Source organism: Bubalus kerabau, chromosome 2 (genome assembly GCF_029407905.1).
Source record: "Bubalus kerabau isolate K-KA32 ecotype Philippines breed swamp buffalo chromosome 2, PCC_UOA_SB_1v2, whole genome shotgun sequence".
Classification (NCBI taxonomy): domain Eukaryota; kingdom Metazoa; phylum Chordata; class Mammalia; order Artiodactyla; family Bovidae; genus Bubalus; species Bubalus kerabau.
The window spans coordinates 147100088-147123423 of record NC_073625.1 but is presented as its reverse complement, the minus strand read 5'-3'; the positions used below and the strand labels follow the sequence as shown (position 1 = coordinate 147123423).

Below are 23336 nucleotides of genomic sequence, written 5' to 3'. Positions count from 1 at the left end.
TCTTCTGTGTCAGCAAGTGGATTATTTACCTTTAAGCTACCTGGGAGTCCCCTTTGATTTCTTATGATCCCTTCATTAGTTTCCTTTCCTGCTTATCTCACTTCTGCAATTCTCAAGGGGACATAAACCCAGGCCTTTTAGAAAGAAAGCAAGTTCCACCATCTTTTAATTCATATATTTCTCTTTCTTCACCATACATATTCCATAATTTAAGTGCTGTTTTCTTTGACATCCTTCTTTACCTGGTGTTCCAGGCTCACAATTATATATTTGGTGAGCTAAACCATCTTCTACTTGAGTGGAGGATAAGCTTAGATCAATTATTATATCCTCTCCTGATCTCTATTTCCTACTTAGAATTCAAGCTTTAGACTTTATTATTATATTATCTGATGTAAATTATCTTTTATTCATTTACCTATTTAATGTCTATTTCCTATTCCTCCATTAGAATATAAACTCCCTGGAGACATGGGTTTTTATAGTTTTGTTTCTTTCTGTTGCTCAGAGGAGTGCTTGTAAATGCAACATAAATAATTGATGTAAAATAAGTCAGTAAATACATACAAAACTTGTTTTGAACTTAAAAGACATATTTCCAGATTTGGACTTCCCAGTACAGGAGAAAGGTGCAATGTGCATATTCCAGCTAAGCATGATAGAATTCTACCATAGAGGTGAGTCAAATCCTAGCTAATAATAAATTATTACTTTGCTTTCTTTTTTATTGTCTTTGTCAGGATCCTCACAGTTCATGCTACTAAAAACAACAAGGCAAGAGATCAAGACAATATTGCATTGTCATTACTATGTGCTGCTGCTGCTGCTAAGTCACTTCAGTCGTGTCTGACTCTGTGTGACCCCATAGACGGCAGCCCACCAGGCTCTCCCATCCCTGGGATTCTCCAGGCAAGAACACTGGAGGAGTGGGTTGCCATTTCCTTCTCCAATGCATGAAAGTGAAAAGTGAAAGTAAAGTCGCTCAGTCGTGTCCGACTCTTAGCAGCCCCATGGACTGCCGCCAGCACATTAATCCATCATTTTCAAAAGTATGTAGTTTTCCTAATGATGAAAGAAATTATAATCATTCTACAAAACAAAACCAATGTATAGAAGTATAGAAAAAAGTATACATAATTCTAAAATAAATATAATAATTTTTTGTACTTTTTTCTCAGGCATTTTTCTTAGGTATATTTTTATTTTCTAAAGGTTCATAGTTTTGTTTTGTTTTTTTTTTTGATCTTGCCTTTTGTTTATTTTTATTTTATTTTATTTTTTAACTTTACAATATTGTATTGGTTTTGCCATATATCAAAATGAATCCGCCACAGGTATACATGTGTTCCCCATCCTGAACCCTCCTCCCTCCCCATACCATCCCTCTGGGTCATCCCAGTGCACCAGCCCCAAGCATCCAGTATCGTGCGTCCAACCTGGACTGGAGACTCATTCCATATATGATATTATACATATTTCAATGCCATTCTCCCAAATCATCCCACCCTCTCCCTCTCCCACAGAGTCCAAAAGACTGTTCTATACATCAGTGTCTCTTTTGCTGTCTCATATACAGGGTTATTGTTACCATCTTTCTAAATTCCATATATATGCGTTAGTATACTGTATTAATATTTTTCTTTCTGGCTTACTTCACTCTGTATAATAGGCTCCAGTTTCATCCACCTCATTAGAACTGATTCAAAAGTATTCTTTTTAATGGCTGAGTAATACTCCATTGTGTATATGTATCATAGCTTTCTTATCCATTCATCTGCTGATGGACATCTAGGTTGCTTCCATGTCCTGGCTATTATAAACAGTGCTGCAATGAACATTGGGGTACACATGTCTCTTTCAATTCTGGTTTCCTCAGTGTGTATGCCCAGCAGTGGGATTGCTGCGGAATGGAATTGTTTATGGCACAATATCAAAAGTGTCATCCCCCAGTATATGCTATATATAACATGAGTTCTAAAGTTTGCATACAGCACCAGATTATCAATCATATTGCCTCATTTAGCTAATTCCCTAGGGTTGGGAGAATGCTGTGATATTTTCTTCTGTTTTGTGCTCTAATTTTCATAGCTTGGTATCAGTATTTGATTAGAAATTATCTACTAAAAATCCTTTGATTTTACAGGGAAGAAATATTAGGTCCATGGATGTATAAGTTAAATTACCCAATAATCATATTTTAAGATTTAGAATTTCAACTCAACGTCTCAATTTTTATTTCAGTGCTCTTAAAAAATGCACATGATTATAAAAAAGTAAGTTTTATTACTTATTTTAAGCCTTAAATTGTGCTCTAGACTTTCATTGTTAAAGAAACCACCTGGAATAGTGGTAGCTGTTAGGGAGTTTTGGGTCATAAATTTTTTCACCCCACGATCTTAATTTACTTTTATTTGTAATAAAATAGTATTTATAAAATTATATCTAAAATAAGTCAATGATAAAAGACTACCCAAAGGTGTTGAGGGGATGGCTTAAGCATAGGCCAATGACCCTCATGTATGAAGAGGGAAAGAAGGGCTGTGGGCACATGTTCATTCTTTTTTGTTTCTTTAGCACATTTCCTCCAGCAATGTATTTACTAAGGTTGATGCAGGAGATGAAGAAGGCATGAGTTCCATCCCTGGGTTGGGAAGATCCCCTGGAGGAGAAAATGGCAATGCACTACATGGAAAATCCCATGGACAGAGGAGCCTGGTGGGCTACAGTCCATGGGGTCACAAAGAATCGGACATGAGTGAGTACAGTATGTCAAGTTTTAACTCTGTTATATGAAATAAATGAAAACAAAATGATAGGGAAAACTAAGCACATTCATTTAAAAATGATCTCAGTTACACTCAATGTCATTTATGGCAATAATATATGTTTTAAAACAATGTATTCTATATATACATGTTTATACATATATGTATGTGAGTGCTTATTTACAAAAAATGTAAATATATTTACAAAGAATGCAATATATATATATACACACACACACATATATATATATTTTGCAATGTTATGCTCACACATACATGCATACACATTTTATGCTGTGGTTGTTCACTCAGTCATGTCTGGCTCTTTGCGACCGCATGGACTGTAGCTCACCAGACTCCCATGTCCATGGAGTTCTCCAGGCAAGAATACTGGAGTGGGTAGCTGTTCCCATCTCCAGCATATCTTGACAACCCAGGGATCAAACCCAGGTCTACCATATTGCAGCCAAATTCTTTGCCGACTGAGCCACAAGGGAAGTCCCTTTCCCCAAAACAACTTTCTAGGTTTAAAAGTACTGATTTCGATTGAATAAAGTTTTTGTTTCAATAGCATTACAGTATTTTAATTCATTGTATATTACTTGATATGATTTGAAAGGAAATAATATTTAAAATAGATTCTATGCTATGCTATGCTAAGTCACTTCAGTCGTTTCCGACTGTGTGTGACCCCATAGACGGTAGCCTACCAGGCTCCCCCGTCCCTGGGATTCTCCAGGCAAGAACACTGGAGTGGGTTGCCATTTCCTTCTCCAGTGCATGAAAGTGAAAAGTGAAAGTGAAGTCGCGTAGTCGTGTCCGACTAAGTAAGATTTAAAAGGAAATAATATATTAAATTGATTTATAATTTTATAAATTGATTTGTAATTTATAATTACATTATAAATAATAATGTAAAAACCCTAAATACTAAGATATTCTTGTGCTTATTACATTTGAAAATGATTGCAGCTAATAGTTCTTTTAATTAATTTTAAATTTTTATGAAACCCCACAGATATTCTTATGACATCCCTATTATTATCAGGTGAATATCTCTATATGGATGCTGCAACAATATTTACTAAAAAGCTAATGGAAATAACATCTTATTTTTAAATGTTGCTGATATAGTTTTAATTTTACCTAAACCTGAACAAGCCTGAAATTCAATTGAAAGTGGTCTTCAAAACCATGCAGGTGCTCTGGCCAATAGCTCAACTTTATTGAAATGCGCTGAAAGTCTTGAAAACTAATTAAACATTTCAAAAAGAAACACTCCCATATGAGAGCTTCACTTTTTCTGTGAAGCCTTTTTGGAACTCCCACATTCAGAACTGGGAAAACTAAACACCTGCTTTTAAGGGACTCATGAATGTTTAATCCTGATGAATAAATTACTCCAGTGGGATCTAGGCAAACAGAGCGGATCAAGTAAACATGAAAACAAAATACTCCCCACTCCAGAAGCATCTCCTTCTGCTGCTTTACTTCAGTCATTCTTTTTTTTTCTATTTATTGAAATTTGTATTTTCTATTGCTTTCGGAGAAGGCAATGGCACCCCACTCCTGTACTCTTGCGTGGAAAATCCCATGGACAGAGGAGCCTGGTAGGCTGCAGTCCATGGGGTTACTAGGAGTTGGACACGACTGAGCGACTTCACTTTCCCTTTTCACTTTGATGCATTGGAGAAGGAAATGGCAACCCACTCCAGTGTTCTTGCCTGGAGAATCCCAGGGACAGGGGAGCCTGGTGGGCTTCCGTCTATGGGGTCACACAGAGTCGGACATGACTGAAGTGACTTAGCATAGCATAGAATATGGTTATATATGGATGTATGTATATTCTTGCAAAGTTATGGGCATGTGTATTAGACATAAGTAAGAATATTTGATGTAACTTTTAATTACTTTCTTAATCTCTTAGTAATTTATGTATAACATATTAGCAAAAATTGTATCCAAAGTTGATTTCAAGTTGTTTTAATAACTGGAGCTAATCCTAGGAAAATCATGTTCTCTAAGTGTAAGGTATACTGTAATACATTCTTTAAGTTATGAATTCTTAGAATATATGCTAAGTGTGCATAAGTAACCTTTAAAAATAGTAATCATACACTCAATGTGTTATTTTATTTATATGTAAACTGCAGATCCTCTTTGAAGAGAATTAAAATGAATCACATAAAGCTTATAAAAGTTAATGTAACTTACAGGTTCAGAGGAAGAAGAAACTGTGAAATACCAGTTACATACATACATACATTACATATAAACCTTTACTTACATATATGCAGTGCAATTTAGATCAATAAGATTATTGTGTGCTGCTTTTAATTTACAGCCAAGTCTTCAATCCATTAATTCTATAAGAAGTTAAGTTAGAGAGTGCAAATGAAAATTAAAAACAAAAATACAATTGAACAAATAATTATTCAATAGTCTGGTATGTCACTTATTGTAAGTGTGCACTTTACATTCTGAAAATTTTTCAATATCTCTTTGAGTGAATTTTATGTTCTTCATTGTCAAAGACATAAATAAGACATTTAACAGCATTTTTCTACACCTTAAGTATGGTGTCCTATTTGAGCTGTGTAACTGAATCCAATTATACAGATATTCTGCTCACTCAGTGGAAAACTAGGACTAGTGAGATCGTATGGATGGAATAAAGTTGTACAGAGGTGTCTAAACCTGGAGAAAACTCAAAACCCACAGGAAGTAAGATAGCAAAAAATATTGCCTGATTTTGTTTTCCTTCACACCTCAAATTCTGCCAATCCCAACTTCCAAATTTATATTGTATGTGTTCCTTTCTTTTCACATCCACCATGAGTACCTCAGAATATGTCACCATTTCTCACTTCTGATTACAGCTCTAGCCTTGTCTTTTTTTTTTTTTCTTCCCACTCTTGCCTATACTCTACTAAAGTGCTAGTGTGAATCTGAAAAAAAAATGTAGATATGTATTTCAGGTTATACCAAACCTCTGATAAAATAACTTGACAGTCAGGAAAAAAGCCAAGTTCTTTATAAAGAGTTGCATGATCTTTCCCTTGACTTGGCACTAGGAGAAAAAAAAAAGAGTTGGTATTTCCTGGTGACTCAGCTGGTAAAGAATCTGCCTGCAATGTGGGAGACTTGGGTTCAATCCTTGGGTTGGGAAAATCCCCTGGAGAATGTACTACCCACTGCAGTATTCTAGTATTCTGGCCTGGAGAATTCCATGGAATGTATAGTCAGCCCATGGGGTCGCAAAGAGTCAGACACGACTGAGCGACTTTCACTTCACTTATAGCAACATCGATGAATTCAAAGGCATTATGCTGATTGAGAGAAGTCAATTTCAAAAGATGACATATTATATGATCCATTTATATGACATACTGCAGAAGCCAAAACTACAATGACAAAAAAATATTCAGTGTTTGCTACAGGTTAGAGGTAGTGATTTTAAACGAACAGCACAAGAGAGTTTTGGGGTCAATGGCATTCTATGCCCTGATAGTAGTGATGATTACACAGATCTATACATGTGCTCAAGTTGTACATCAAAAACATTCAAATTTTTTATTTGTTAGCTGAAAAATAAAATTAAGTAAATATTAGTTCCAGTTTTTCAGTTGGCCAAACATCATTTTGTATTCCTGATAAACTATTCAGTTTCTCTAGCCAGAGTTTCTTCATAAATGAAATGAAAAGTAATTAGCCTCCAATTAAAATAAATTAATTAAAAAATGAAATGAAAACAATACTGTTATTGTTAAAGGACTGCTACCTCTAAGTATAAAATGTTGTCTCCCTATCTTATCCTTCTGTCTTTTTTAGGCTTGTTTATTCAGTAAGTATAGAAAGATGCATTATTTATATTTCTCAGGAGAGTTCAATTGATCTACTAATTTCTGTTAATGCAGTCTATGCAGTTACCTTGTTTTTGTAAGGGAACCAATTTTGTTGGAATCCCCATGGTTTTGTATACCATAGTGCTCTGCAGACGATACATACAAATTACAAATTAACATAATTTTGAAATCTCCTGCTATAAAAATATACTGATGACAGACTAAAATAATATAATTGTATTTTTCAAAGTGAATGTGATATGCTTAAATAATCAATTAAAAAGTAAGTCAAGGAGCCCTTCTAAAATTTAATAGGCTATACAGAATCATATTTTCTAACTAAAGTATAATAAAGTGTCCTGACTTTAAAAAATATTAGCAGTACAAATATAACATAATATCCCTTTTCAAAACAGTGATCCTCAGGTGTGATACCTCTGAATTTAGATGGATACTTGGCATGTTTATTCAGTCTTTTTGCAGTCAGAAGGAACCATATGCCTTTTACTGACTTAATATGAGAGGTGTAGAATATCTCTGCATTGAAGGGTGATTATTATATTTCTTTCATGAGTATGAAAGTCTCATAACTCAACAGACATCACAAAATGCCTATGGAGTTTGTGAGTTATTAGGGTCAGCCATGGGAATAAAGAAGATAATAACTTTTTACTGGTGAAATATTCAGTTTATTTTATGAGAAAACTTTTTATTGATTACCACTTTAAGAATGGGAGAAACTAATAAAGAACCCAGGGGAATTTTCCATCCATCTATCCAACATTCCAGGACCTATTGGACTGTACTGTTATTGTTTTAGTGATAGTCACACACTGAAACGATAACAGAGAAGAATAAAGATTTCTTCCATTTAATCTTGTGAATTTTTAAAAACATTTAAACATAAAATAATAGTTCTCTGCTTTAATCGTTAACTTAGTTTCGGGAGTAGGAAAAAAACAAAACAAAAGAACACTTACTAGAATGACCCTGCTGCTACTGCTAAGTAGCTTCATTCGTGTCCGACTCTGTGCAACCCCGAGAGACAGCAGCCCACCAGGCTCCCCCGTCCCTGGGATTCTCCAGGCAAGAACACTGGAGTGGGTTGCCATTTCCTTCTCCAATGCATGAAAGTGAAAAGTGAAAGTGAAGTCGCTCAGTCGTGTCTGACTGCTAGCGACCCCATGGACTGCAGCCCACCAGGCTCCTCCATCCATGGGATTTTCCAGGCAAGAGTACTGGAGTGGGGTGCCATTACCTTCTCCGAGAATGACCCTAGTCAATGTGAAATAAGGATGTCATTTTTCAGCTTTCTAGAATGGGCGTTCTTGGAACACCAAAGGCAGTAAAACACAAAAATCAAGGACTTCAGAGTAATTCTCGACTCCAGTACCTAAAGAACATTTTATAAAATGGGAAATTCATTTTGTTAAGGTATGTTTGCATAATTGCCAAACAAAATTCTAAGGCTATGAACACAGTAAAAGAAAAAATAATAATAATAATTGAGAAGGATGAAAGGATCTTAATTTTTTTTGAATAGCAAATGATGTAGTATCTAAGAAAGGGCATCTGTAGGTTTGTGTACGTAATGTGTATGCATTTATAATGTTAAGACTATTTAAAATCTATGACAGGAAAGAATGATACAGGGAAATGTTTAGGCAATCTCAGAAATCAGTGTTTGTTTTATCTTAATGCTTATGAAGGTGACTGATTTGTTTTCCTGTATTCACTCGTTTTTGTTTTTTTTTTTAATTTTTTTTTTAATGTGGATCACTTTTAAAGCCTTTATTGAATTTGTTACAGTTTGTTTTTGTTTTCTGTGTTGTTTTATTGGTCATGAGGCATGTGGGATCTTAGGTTCTCAACCAAGGATTGCACTGATTCACCCTGCATTTGAAAGCAAAGTCTCAAGCACCAGACTGCCAGAGAAATCTCACTCATTAATTGTTGATTCATTCAGTTTTTATTCATCCATTTCTTAGAAGGTTCTCAATTTCATTGAGCAAAACATCTCTCCCGTAAGGTTTTATATCCTGGAAATAGTTACATTCATTATCAGTATTTTAACATATCTAATTGTATTTCCTCAAGTATTTGAAGACAAATATCATTTCCTCAAATTTAAATTTTTGATAGTAAAGAGCCACAAGGTCAAGTTTTCCTTATTTAACTTATTTTGAAGTTCCTTCATTTTCTACTTACATTTTTCTCATTCAGTTTAGTTTTCCTTGAAATGATATTTTAAAATTGAAGTTTCTGTGTGGCATGGACATAAAGTAGATGTGAAATTCAAAAACCAAATGTCAAATGCAGTATGCTGGTCATCAAAATAGTTGGAGTGAGCTTGTTCTAGGAGTCCTGAAGATGCTTAAACGTGATGATAAAAAAGATTGTAAAAAATATTCATTTGTTGAGAATTAGTGATAAAAAAATAATGAAATTTTGCCATTTCCAAAAGCAAGGATGGAGTCAGAGAGTATTATGCTTAGTGAAATAAGTCAGACAGAGAAAGATAAATACTGTATTATGGTGCTTACATGTGGAATCTAACAAATGCAAGCTAGTGAATATAAATGAAAAGAAACAGACTTACAGATGTAGAGAACAAACTAGTAAGCACCAGTGGGGAAAGGAAAAGAGGAGAAGCCAACAGGTTTAGGGAATTAAGAGGTGCAAACTACTATGTATAAATAAATAAGCTACAAGGATATATTGAATGGCACAGGGAAATAGCAAATATTTTATAACAACTGTAAATGGAGCATAACCTTTAAAATTGGTGAATCACTTATGTTGTACACGTGAAACAAATAATACTGCAAATCAACTGAGTCAAAAAATAAATGGGTTGTTAGGTTTTGCATACTGCTGCCACCTGGAGGTGAGAAGAGAGGTCAACAGAAAGAGACTTGCGAACCAAGGAAAGTCTTGGAACTGAGAGAAATATTTGCAGCCACATGAAGCAAAACTCCCTCTCTTGGGTAAAAACAACTGTTGGTGGGAAGTACCTGGTAATAGGGATTTCTATCTCAAAAAAGTCCCTGAAAATACCATGGAAGAAAGGCTAGCTTTAAACGGCCGATAGCCTAAAAGACACCAAGACAGATTTAGAGGATCCTAGTTCAAATAAGGATTTTCTGCCCTTTTTTGTTCCTTCTTTCCCATATTCCTGTTCCAAAGAGGTGAAGCAACATACTTCATACATTTCACGTTTTCCTGCTTGTAATTTTACTTTGATAGGCTTCTTTAATTTAAACTTATGTATCCTCTTATGAAGGGATGACATACTTTCCTATTTGTCTTAGTCAATATTTTATTTATTTGCCATAATAAGTGTTTCTAAACTTCCTGGTTTGGAAAAATCTGGAGGTTCACTATTTTATCTTCCTCTGTCTTCTGAATCTAATGTTAAGGAAAATAGAGACCTAGAAGTAGTTTACATTTTTTTGTTTTTGTTGTAGGTCATCTATTTGTTTTACTTAGTAAATTCTATTGGACTAAGCACATTGAAATTGCATATACAATCTCTTTTAGCACAGCTCACTTCTCTTATTTCATTTGTTCTCTTCTTCATGGTGAAAGTGAAAGTGAAGTCGCTCAGTCGTGTCTGACTCTTTGCGACCCCATGGACTGTAGTCTACCAGGCTCCTCTGTCCATGGTATTTTCCAGGCAAGAATACTGGAGTGGGTTACCATTTCCTTCTCCAGGGGTTGAATCCCGGTCTCCCGCATGGTAGTCTCTTCCTTTTCTGGCTCTGTATTATTAGTAATTCTTCTTAAGTCCTAAAGCTTATACTATGTCTTTTTTTTAATAGTGTTAATTCTATATTTTGGGTATTTGTAAAATTTATTTATCAAGTTCTATGAAATAACTCTTGCTTTCCCCTTAATATCTATTTTAGGCATTATCAGATATGCTTTTATTTCATTCTACTATATTATCTTTCATTTTTAAAACAATGGATTATTCTTTTTAATCAGATGCAATTACTAGTTTCTACCTAAAATTAAATATATTCTTTTACATCTTTCAGTTCTTCTTATCTCAGTCAGAATTTTTCCAAAGCATCTGTGTTGTCTTAAATTTTTTGTTTATTTCCTTCTTTATTTTTTAACAATAGCAGTCCCATAGATGAATGTGTGTTCAAGGGGTATCTTTTAAAGACTTGATTACCCTGAAGGGAAGAATAACTAAAAATACCAAATATATTTATTTACAAATGGTGCAATTTTTAAAAAGATAAAACATCTTTTAAACTATCAGAAAATTTACAGTAATAGTACACTATTATCTAATGTTAATATCATTTTAAAATATATAATAAAATAGGCTAGAAAACATAAGAGCATTGATCCAAACATTGATCCAAAAATTCAAGGGCATATATTCCTCTTGAAATTGTGTCCTACTTTTAACAACAAAAGCAGGAACTCCTCTGGGAGACAGTCGCCAGGTATTCTGTTCCTTTAGGTGATATCTTGAAAATTAAATGACCCCACAGTTTATCTGTAGTCATGCATTAAGGTGAGCATGTCATGTTAGTAGTGCTGGAATTCCAAGGGGAATTCTGTCTATAACAATCATCACAAGTCACACTTATTTCTAAGTGATGTGGTTGGTATATGAGTGGTTCTCACAATGAGAAAATAGCTGATGATAAGTGCTTATTCCTGACTATTATGGCCACTGTTAAAAGGTTTTTTTCACTAAGTACTTGTAGATTTAGGCTTAAAAGTAGTTATGCTACAAAGGCTTAGAAATTACTTAAAAACTTGAATTAAATAGGGGATTTTGGTTATAGATTCAGAAGCAGATCTGATATTAATCATTTTTTCTATATGTTTAGAATAGTGACTTTTGAACTTCTTAACTTTAGCACATATTAAAAACAAAGTTTCTACATCATGACAATACATACACAGACACACATAACTGAAATGTGTACAACCTATGCTGTACTCTATTATTTCTCTTTTAATCTCTTTATTAGAAATAATAATGGCTCTCACAAACTAAATTTCTTTTATGACCCATAAGTGGCAAAACAACAAATTTAAAATAATACTCTGAAATACCCAAAGCCACAATATTTTAAGTTTGTCCAACATCAACTAATCAAAAGTCTAGAATCCCCGGGTTCTTATATTCAAATATAGATTTGATTACTAGATTTAGACAAGACCTCCTCTAACAGACATAGCAGATGGGGGAAATCCTTGTGAAAATCCTTTATTGCCAAATCCTAGAATAATCTATCTTTAAAACTCAGAGAACATATCAGATATCCCCCTCAGGGCTGTAACTGCTGGAAGATACTTCATAGTGAATTCTTCTTTGGACTTGATTTAGACAAAAGTTACAATTAATAACAATTAAATCTGGTTTCAGAAATGTAACCAAGCACTTGCATTTTATAAAACAGTATGCTCTAATTTAATATGGAATATATTTTAAATTAATTTTTCTTGGAGTATACTTGCTTTACAAAGTTATGTTAGTTTCTGCTGTAGAGCAAAGTGAATCAACTATCAGTTCAGTCGCTAAGTCGTGTCTGACTCATTACAACCCCATGGACTGCAACACGCCAGTCCTCCCTGTCCATCACCAACTCCCGGGGTATACTCAGACTCATGTCCATTGAGTCGGTGATGTCATCCAACTATCTCATCCTCTGTCATCCCCTTCTCCTCCTGCCCTCAATCTTTGCCAGTATCAGGGGCTTTTCAAATGAGTCAGTTCTTTGCATCAGGTGGCCAAAGTATTGGAGTTTCAGCTTCAACATCAGTCCTTTCAATGAATACTCAGGACTGATTTCCTTTAGGATGGACTGGTTGGATCTCCTTGCAGTCCAAGGATATCAAGAGTTTTCTCCAACACAACATTTTGAAAGCATCAATCTTACAGTGCTCAGCTTTCTTTAAGGCCCACTTCTCACATCTGTATATGACTACTGGAAAAACCATAGCTTTCACTGTATGGACCTTTGTCGACAAAGTGATGTCTCTGCTTTTTTAATATGCTGTCTAGGTTTTTCATACTTTCTTCCAAAGAGCAAGTGCCTTTTAATTTCATGGCTACAGCCGCCATCCACAGAAATTTTGGAACCCAAGAAAATAAAGCCTATTACTGTTTCCAAGCTTCCCCATCTATTCACCAAGAAGTGATGGGACCAGATGCCATGATCTTAATTTTCTGAATGTTGAGCTTTAATCCAGCTTTTTCATTCTCCTCTTTCACCTGCATCAATAGGCTCTTTAGTTCCTCTTTACTTTCTGACATTGGGTGGTGTCATACGCATATCTGAGGTTACTGATATTTCTCCTGGTAGCCTTGATTCCAGCTGGAGCTTCATCCAACCCAGCATATTACATGATGTACACTGCATGTAAGTTACATAAGCAGGATGACAATATACAGCCTTGACCTACTCCTTTTCCAATTTTGAACCAGTCTGTTGTTCAGATGTCTGAACATAGTCTGCTGTTCTATGTCTGGTTTTGTTACTTCTTGACCTGCATACAGGTTTCTCAGGAGAAGGGTAAGGTGGTCTTGTATTCTCATCTCTTTACAAATTTTCCAATTTGTTGTGATCCACATATTCAAAGGCTTCAGCATAGTCAACGAAGCACAGTAGATGTTTTTCTAGAACTCTCTTGCTTTTTCCATGATCCAGTGGATGCTGGCAATTTGATCTCTGGTTCCTCTGCCTTTTCTAAATCCAGCTTTTCCATCTGGAAGTTCCTAGTAAACATACTGTTGAAGCCTAGCTTGAAGGATTTTGAATATCACCTTACTAGCATGTAAAATGAGTGCGATTTTGTGGTAGTTTGAACATTCTTTGGCATTCCCTTTCTTTGGGATTGGGATGAAAACCGACTTTTTCCAATCCTGTGGCTACTGCTGAGTTTTCCAAATTTGCTGGCATTTTGAGTAAAGCAGTTTAGCTGCATCATTTTTTAGGATTTGAAATAGCTCAACTGAAATTCCATCATCTCCACTAGTTTTGTTTGTAGTAATGCTTCCTAAGGCCCGTTTGACTTCACAGTCCAGGATGTCTGGCCCTAGGTGAGTAATCACACCATCATGGTTATTCAGGTCATTAAAACCTTTTTGTACGGTTCTTCTGTGTGTTATTGCCACCTCTTCTTAATATCTTCTGCTCCTGTTAGGTCCATATCATTTCTGTCCTTTATTGTGCCCATCTTTACATGAAATGTTCCCTTGGTACCTCTAATTTTCTTGAAGAGATCTCTAGTCTTTCCCATTTTATTGTTTCTCTCTGTTTCTTTGCACTGATCACTTAGGAAGTCTTTCTTAGCTCCCCTTGCTATTCTTTGGAACTCTGCATTCAGATGGGTATATCTTTCCTTTTCTCCTTTGCCTTTCACTTCTCTTCTTTTCTCACCTATTTGTAAGGCCTTCTCAAACAACCATTTTACATTTCTTCTTGGCAATGCTTTTGATCACTCCCTCCTGTACAACATTAAGAACCTACATGGATAGTTCTTCAGGCACTCTTGTCCATCAGATCTGATCCCTTGAATCTATTTGTCACCTCTACTGTATAATCATAAGGGATTTGATATAGGTCATACCTGAATGTCCTAGTAGTTTTCCCTACTTTCTTCAATTTGAGCCTGAATTTTGCAATAAGTAATTCATGGCCTGAGCCACAATCAGCTCCCAGTCTTGTTTTTGCTTACTGGATAGAGCTTCTCCATCTTTGGCTGTGAAGAATGTAATCAATCTGATTTTGGTATTGACCATCTGGTGATGTCCATGTGTAGCGCCATCTCTTATATTTTTGGAAGAGGGTATTTGCTATCTATGGCAAAACTCTCTCTGTTAGCCTTTTTCCTGCTTCATTTTGTACTCCAAGGCCAAACTTGCCTGTTACTCAAAGTATTTCTTGACTTCCTACTTTTACATTCCAGTCCACTATGATGATGAAAAGGATATCTTTTTTTTTTGTTGTTAGCTAATAGAAAATCAAAATCCAGTCACTTTATATCATTTTATATCAGCTATCTAATAAGTCATTTCAGTGCCTAGAACATAATCAGAAATAAGCCATGAATAAGTAGTCTTGCTAGACAATCTTAAAATGATATCAAATTTCACAAAGTGGAGATTAAGAGGATAATAAAACAAAACCATGAATTAGCCCAACATTCTAGGTTTTCCAATGGCCTTGGCTCAATAATAACAAACAATTGTCTTTAAATGTCAGTGTTCTTAAGAAAGCAACTAAAATGTCATACAGGCAAAGCTTTAAATAGGTTATTTAACTGTACCATGACTCATTTTTCTCAGGCTCAAAACTTTAGTGTACTCTACTCAATTCTCCATGGTTACCTAAATAGGAAGGGAATGTATAAAAGAAGGGATATAATTATATGTATAACTTATTGACTCTGCTACACAGTAGAAACCAACACAACATTGTAAAGCAACTGTATTCCAAAAAAAAAAAATTGTTTTTTAAATTGATGAAATAAAACTGCTGCTGCTGCAAAGTCACTTCAGTCGTGTCCAACTTTGTGCGACCCCAGAGATGGCAGCCCACCAGGCTCCCCCATCCCTGGTGTTCTCCAAGCAAGAATACTGGAGTGGGTTGCCATTTCCTTCTCCAGTGCATGAAAGTGAAAAGTGAAAGTGAAGCTGCTCAGTCGTGTTTGACTGCTAGCGACCCCATGGACTGCAGCCTACCAGGCTCGTCCATCCATGGGATCTTCCAGGCAAGAGTACTGGAGTGGGGTGCCATTGCCTTCTCTGGATGAAATAAAACTACTTACCTCATAACGTTGTATTGTACGTGAAACATTGGTTCACATAAAGCACTTAGTGTTTGCCACTAAGTAAATAACAAAAACCATTAGATATTGAATTTTCAAAAATAACAAATATTGGTTCAGTTTCTGAATTTTTTTAATTTTGCAAATGCACATAGCAGAATATTTTAAATGAACTAAAGTTTTCCCTGAAATCTAATTAGTGAATAAAATTATCACAAATAATGTTAATAAGACCAATAAAATAAAGTAAAATAAAAGCACCAAGAGAAAAAAAATCTAAAAACAAATTAAAAAAAAAAAAAAGAATTAACAGAAACCTGTATGAAGTAGCATGGAAGAACAGAAAGCATTTCTTCCTATATATGATATATAAATAATTTACAAAAACAGAACAATAATGATTACTCACATTTCAGGCCAGAAAACCTCATCTTAACCTTGTAAATTTTCTGAAAAGATATTATATATAATTTCAAATATTCAAATTAATTAACACACTATCAAGCAAAAGTCACAGTTTATTGGATAAGATTCTCTTTGTCAAACACTGACTATTTAAGCTCAGTTTCACAAACAAACAACCCACATTCTTCTGAGATGTACTGTGTGTGTCAGGTAGGTAGGCGAGGAAAACCATGTCTAAATAAAATGACATTTATTTTTTATGAAATGACATTTCTTGTATAACTTAATTTTTTTCTTTCACTTTTAAGATTGTTTTTGGCTATAAAAATATAGCCTTTCTGGGACTATTCCAACTGCCATTACATTAGTTCTTACAAATAGTTTTTTCATAGGTAATTTAACTTCTGGATCAAACTTCCCTTCTCTTGGATCTTTTTTCCCTTTTATAATGATTATTTTATTAATATTTATTAGGGTATAGTTGCCTTATGTTGTGCTACTTTCTGCTGTACAGCAAAGTGAATCAGCCACATGTGTACCTATATTCTCTCTGTTTAGGATTTCCTTCCCTTAGGTCACCATAGAGCACTGAATATAGCTCCCTGTGCTATCCAGTTCAATTCAGTCACTCAGTCGTGTCCGACTCTTTGCAACCCCATGAATCACAGGACACCAGGCCTCCCTGTCCATCACCAACTCCCAGAGTCCACCCAAACCCATGTCCATTGAGTCTGTGATGCCATCCAACCATCTCATCTTCTGTCGTCCCCTTCTCCTCCTGCCCTCGATCTTTCCCAGCATCAGGATCTTTTCCAGTGAGTCAGCTCTTCACATCAGGTGGCCAAAGTATTGGAGTTTCAGTTTCAGCATCAGTCCTTCCAATGAACACCGAGGACTGATCTCCTTTAGGACGGACTGGTTGGATCTCCTTGCAGTCCAAGGGACTCTCAAGAGTCTTCTACAACACCACAGTTCAAAAGCATCAATTCTTTGGCGCTCAGCTTTCTTCACAGTCCAACTCGTACATCCATACATGACCACTGGAAAAACCATAGCCTTGACTGTACAGTAGGTTCTCATTATTTATCTGTTTTATACATAGTAGTGTATATATTGTCAGTCTGAATCTTCCAATTCATCCCATGCCTCTCTCTCCTGCTACCTCCCCACCACCTCTTGGTGTCTATGCTCTCCCTCTACATCTATGTCTTCATTTCTGCTTTGTAGATTAGTTCATCTGGGTCATTTTTCTAGATTCCACATATAAGTGATATTATTCGGTATTGTTTTTCTCTTTCTGTTTCACTCTACTCTGTATGACAGTCTGTAGGTCCATCCATATGTCTGCCAATGGCACAATAACATTCTTTTTTATAGCTGAGTAATATTTCATTGTATATCTGTATCACATCTTCTTTATCCATTCCTCTGTTGATTGACATTTAGATTGCTTTAGTTCTGGATCTTGTAAATAGTGCTACCAGGAATGTTTGGGTGCATGTATCTTTTGAAATTATGATTTTCCCCAAGTATATGCCCAGAGAGTTTCCCTGGTAGCTCAGCTAGTAAAGAACCCAATTCAACTTCTTAGTCAGGAAAATCCACTGGAAAAAGGATAGGCTACTCATACCAGTATTCTTGGACTTCTCTGTTGGCTCAGACAGTAAAAAATCCCCTTACAATGCAGGAGACCTGGGTTTGATCCCTGGGTGGGGAAGATCCCCTGGAGAAGGGAATGGCCACCTACTCCAGTATTCTGGCCTGGAGAATTCCATGGACAGAGGAGCCTGGCAGGCTACAGTCCATGGAATTACAAAGAGTTGGACACAACTAAGCAACATTCACTCACTCACTCACAGACCCACTTAGTTTTTATTTTATTTATTTATTTATTTTTAAGGAAGCTCCATACTGTTCTCATAGTGGCTGTATCAACTCACATTCCCACCAAGAGTTCAGGAGAGTTTCCTTTTCTCCACACCCTCTCCAGCATTTATTGTATATAGATTTTTTTATGATGGACATGCTGGCCAGAGTCAGAAAACATTCTCTCCTCTTCTTAAATATTGTGGTTATCTCAAAAATTCAATTCTTAGAATAATTCTAAGTCTCTTCTCTCCATGCAGAATTACCCAGTCTCACAATCTGAATGCTCATCTTCATATGGCTGCTTACAGAGTTTAAATATCTGCCTTTTATTCCAACTGATTTATAAGTTGCACCACCCAGCTTTCTATTTGGTAGCTAACTAACGATCCCTTAAAACTCAATATGTCACAAATGAAAAGTATTTCTTTCCTCAATAAACACTCCTCTCCTCTTATTTCTCTTTCTGTTGGCTGCATCCTCATTCTTCCAGTCACCTCATTTTGAAACCAGAAAGTAATCTTTTAGTCATTATTTTCCTCTGGTCTTTATATATATCCAGCTTCTGAAATCTACATCTTAGTTCCGTTTTCATACTTTGACTTCACTTTTATGATTCTACATTAGGATTTTATCTCCTTATTGTCAGACTACTGAAAGGGCCTCTTCAGTGATACCTTAGTTTCTAGGCTCTGATCTTTTCAACATATCCTCCTTGTTGTTGCCAGAGCACTCAGACTATTTAGTTATTTCTCTTACTTCTTCAAAATTTACAAATCCCCTTTGTTTTTAAATTTAAAATTTATTAATTCTTAATAAAAGATGTGTGTTTAAGGTATACAGCATATTGATTTGATATACAAATACACAGTGGAATGATTACTACAGTCAAGCTAATTGACTTATCCATCTCATCTCATAGTTAATATTTGTGTGTGGGTGGAAAGCACCTGAAACCTACAATCTTGAAAAATTTCCAATATTCAGTACAGTATTATTACCTTTAACCATGCTACATTAGAGCTCTAGGTTTATTCATCCTCCATGATTTTGTACCCTTCAACCAACCTCTCCCCATTTTCTGATACCCTATGGACCCTTATAATGACCTTTTACTTTCTGCTTCTATGCATTCAGTCTTTCTAGATTTCACACAGAATAAGATAATGCACTACTTTTCTTTCTGTATCTGACTTTAAACTTAGGATTATGTCATTCATTTTTATATGTACTTTAAGAAAGTGAGATTAGTACTTCAAAGAGATACCAGCACACACTTATATTTATTGCAGTGTTATTCATAACAGGAAAGATGTGGAAATAACATAAGTGCTCCTCCAGGGATGAATGGATAAAAATTATGGTATAGACATAAGTGAAAGTGAAAGTTATAGACATAACTATAGGTATAATAGACATCAGTTCAGTGCAGTTCAGTCGCTCAGTTGTGTCGAACTCTTTGCAACCCCATAAACTGCAGCATGCCAGGCCTCCCTGTCCATCACAAACTCCCAGAACCTACCCAAACTCATGTCCATTGAGTCAGTGATGCCATCCAACCATCTCAGCCTCTGTCCTTACCTTCTCCCCCTGCCCTCAATCTTTCCCAGCATCAGGGGCTTTTCCAATGAGTCAGCTTTTCTCATGAGGTGGCCAAAGTATTGGAGTTTCAGCTTCAACATCAGTCCTTCTAATGAACACCAGGACTGATCTCCTTCAGAATGGACTGGTTGGATCTCCTTGCAGTCCAAGGGACTCTCAAGAGTCTTCTCCAACATCACAGTTCAAAAGCATCAATTCTTCTGCACTCAGCTTTCTTTATGGTCCAACTCTCACATTCATACATGACTACTGGAAAAACCGTAGCCTTGACTAGATGGGCCTTTGTTGGCAAAGTAATGTGCTGCCATTGATATACAAGCCCTAAATGACTTTCTCCTTTACCCCAAGGCAGTCCCCTCTAGAATACCTACTGGACTTTTTGGACCCCTTCCCCCACAAACCTTCAGTCTTTTACTTGACCAATCTAGTTTGACTTCTAAAGAAATTACTGTTCACTCTGGTGTAATTGATTCAGATTATAAAGGAGAAATTCAAATTATGATGTCAGCTCAGATTTTATGGCAATTCAAAAAGGGGGATAAAGTTGCTCAATTACTCCTTTTACCTTAAATTTCTATTAACTCCCCTAATGATGTATGGACAGGCGGATTCAGCAGTACAGATCAAAAACAGTCCTTTTGGACATCACTTAGTATCTGAATTTGCCCGACTAACTATAAATATCAAAATTAATGGTAAAAGATTTTCTGGTCTTCTCGACACTAGATCTGATATTGCTATTATTTCCAAACATTTATGGCCCAAATCCTGGCCTGTACAAAATATTTCTTGACAAATTGCAGGGATTTCTCAAACCAAAGAACAAGAGGTTTATCAGATTACTCAAATTTATCCATGTAAGGGACCAGAAGGCCAACTTGAAACATTAAAACCTTATGTGATACATGCACCCCTTAATCTAATAGGAAGGGACTTACTTATGCAATAGCAAACTCAGATATACATTCCACATTTTCCCCAGGGCCACTGCTCATTTAACAAATAAACAATTATTAAAATAACTTGGAAAAATGACGAGCCTATTTGGACAGAGCAGTGGCCCCTCATGAAAGAGAAATTACAGGAGTACGTCAAGGCTGTATATTGTCACCCTGTTTATTTAACTTATATGCAGAGTACATCATGAGAAACGCTGGGCTGGAAAAAGCACAAGCTGGAATCAAGATTGCCGGGAGAAATATCAATAACCTCAGATATGCAGATGACACCACCCTTATGGCAGAAAGTGAAGAGGAACTAAAAAGCCTCTTGATGAAAGTGAAAGAGGAGAGTGAAAAGTTGGCTTAAAGCTCAACATTCAGAAAATGAAGATCATGGCATCCGGTCCCATCACTTCATGGGAAATTGATGGGGAAACAGTGGAAACAGTGTCAGACTTTATTTTTGGGGGGCTCCAAAATCACTGCAGATGGTAACTGCAGCCATGAAATTAAAAGACGCTTACTCCTTGAAAGGAAAGTTATGACCAACCTAGATAGCATATTCAAAAGCAGAGACATTACTTTGCCAACAAAGGTCCGTCTAGTCAAGGCTATGGTTTTCCAGTAGTCATGTAGGGATGTGCGAGTTGGGCTGTGAAGAAAGCTGAGCACCGAAGAATTGATGCTTTTGAACTGTGGTGTTGCAGAAAACTCTTGAGAGTCGCTTGGACTGCAAGGAGATCCAACCAGTCCATTCTAAATAGATCAGTCCTGGGTATTCATTGGAAGAACTGATGCTAAAGCTGAAACTCCAATACTTTGGCCACCTGATGTGAAGAGTTGACTCATTGGAAAAGACTCTGATGCTGGGAGGGATTGGGGGCAGGAGGAAAAGGGGATGACAGAGGATGAGATGGCTGGGTGGCATCACCGACTCAATGGACATGAGTTTGGGTAAACTCAGGGATTTGGTGATGGACAGGGAGGCCTGGTGTCCTGTGATTCATGGGGTCACAAAGAGTTGGACACGACTGAGCGACTGGATTGAACTGAACTGAAGGAACTTATAGATATACAACTAGAATTAAAGCATATTGAGGAATCTTGTTCTCCTTGAAACTCTCCTATTTTTGTTATAAAAAAGACATCTAACAAATGGCATCTCCTAACAGACCTTAGAAAAGTTAATGCATCTGTGAAACCTGTGGGTGCATTACAACCAGGAATTCCATCACCTACCACTATTCCTCAAAATTGGCATATTATTATTCTTGATTTACAAGATTGCTTTTTTAATATACCTTTACACTCCTTAGACCGAGAGAGATTCACTTTCTCTCTCCCTTATCCTAATTATATTGGACCTCATAAACAGTACCAATGGACTGTACTGGCACAAGGGATGATGAATTCCCCCACCATGTGTCAGTTCAGTTCAGTTCAGTTCAGTCGCTCAGTCGTGTCTGACTCTTTGCAATCCCATGAATAGTAGCACACCAGGCCTCCCTGTCCATCACCAACTCCCAGAGTTCACTCAAACTCACGTCCATCACATCGGTGATGCCATCCAGCCATCCCATCCTCTGTCGTCCCCTTTTCCTCCTGCCCCCAATCCCTCCCAGAATCAGAGTCTTTTCCAATGAGTCAACTCTTCACATCAGGTGGCCAAAGTATTGGAGTTTCAGCTTTAGCATCATTCCTTCCAAAGAACACCCAGGACTGATCTCCTTTAGAATGGACTGGTTGGATCTCCTTGCAGTCCAAAGGACTCTCAAGAGCCTTCTCCCACACCACAGTTCAAAAGCATCAATTGTTCAGTGCTCAGCTTTCTTCAGGGTCCAACTCTCACATCCCACAGGACTACTGGAAAAAGCATAGCCTTGACTAGATGGACATTTGTTGGGAGAGTAATGTCTCTGCTTTTGAATATGCTATCTAGGTTGGTCATAACTTTCCTTCCAAGGAGTAAGTGTCTTTTAATTTCATGGATGCAATCACCATCTGCAGTGATTTTGGAGCCCCCCAAAATAAAGTCCGACACGTGTGTCAGTACTACGTAGCTAAAGCCCTTGAGCCTGTGAGAAAACAATTTCCTAACTTTCTTGTTATTCACTATACGGATGAAATACTGTTTTCAGCTCCATCTATCTTAGAAACTTAACACATGTTTGATATAGCTCAACTATGCTTAAAGAACTCTGGATTAATCATTGTCCCTGAAAAAATTCAAACCTCTACACCTTACCGTTACTTGGGGTTTGTTGTTAATATATAATGTATTACTCCCCAACTAACTCAGATCCATACTGATAAATTATCAACCTTAAATGATTTTCAAAAGCTCTTAGGTGATATAAATTGGATTAGACCTTCTCTGCTGCTTCTGCTGCTAAGTCGCTTCAGTTGTGTCTGACTCTGTGCAACCCCATAGACAACAGCCCACCAGGCTCCGCCGTCCCTGGGATTCTCCAGGCAAGAACACTGGAGTGGGTTGCCATTTCCTTCTCCAATGTATGGAAGTGAAAAGTGAAAGTGAAGTCGCTCAGTCGTGTCTGACTCTTAGCAGCCCCATGGACTGCAGCCCACCAGGCTCCTCCATCCATGAGATTTTCCAGGCAAGAATACTGGAGTGAGGTGTCATTGCCTTCTCCAGACCTTCTTTAGGCATTGCTAATAATCAGCTGAATAATCTATTTAATACTTTAAAAGGAGATCCTGATTTAAATAGCCCTTGTTCACTTTCTCAAGAGGCATGAGAGGAACTCTATTTGGTGCAAAATAAATTACAGTAACAATTTCTTACTCGCATCAAACTCGATTTCCCTCTAGAATTGTTTTTACTCCCCTCTCCTCATTCTCCCACAGGACTTCTTGCCCATCAAGAACACCCAGTAAAATGGATCTATACCCATTTTAGGGAAATAGTCACTTATACCCTACCTTGATTCATTTGCTCTAATCATTATCAATGGAAGAAATAGGACTAAAACTCTAATTGGCTCTGATCCTCATAAAATTAGAATACCTATCAATAAATCTCAATTTGAGAACACATTACAAACTTCTATCAATTTTCAAATAGCTTTTCTGGAATATTTTGGAGAAATTTC

The 23336-nt window shown here is 36.5% G+C and overlaps 1 long non-coding RNA gene across 1 annotated transcript in view; it reads left to right on the top strand.

Moving 5' to 3' along the window:
• LOC129643927 (uncharacterized) overlaps positions 1-23336 on the top strand; it is a 54207-nt gene that overhangs the window by 4279 nt on the left and 26592 nt on the right. Inside the window, exons 2-3 of the long non-coding RNA XR_008710603.1 lie at positions 741-1049; positions 2575-2755. This is a non-coding gene — a long non-coding RNA (uncharacterized LOC129643927). The remainder of the gene's footprint in view (positions 1-740; positions 1050-2574; positions 2756-23336) is intronic.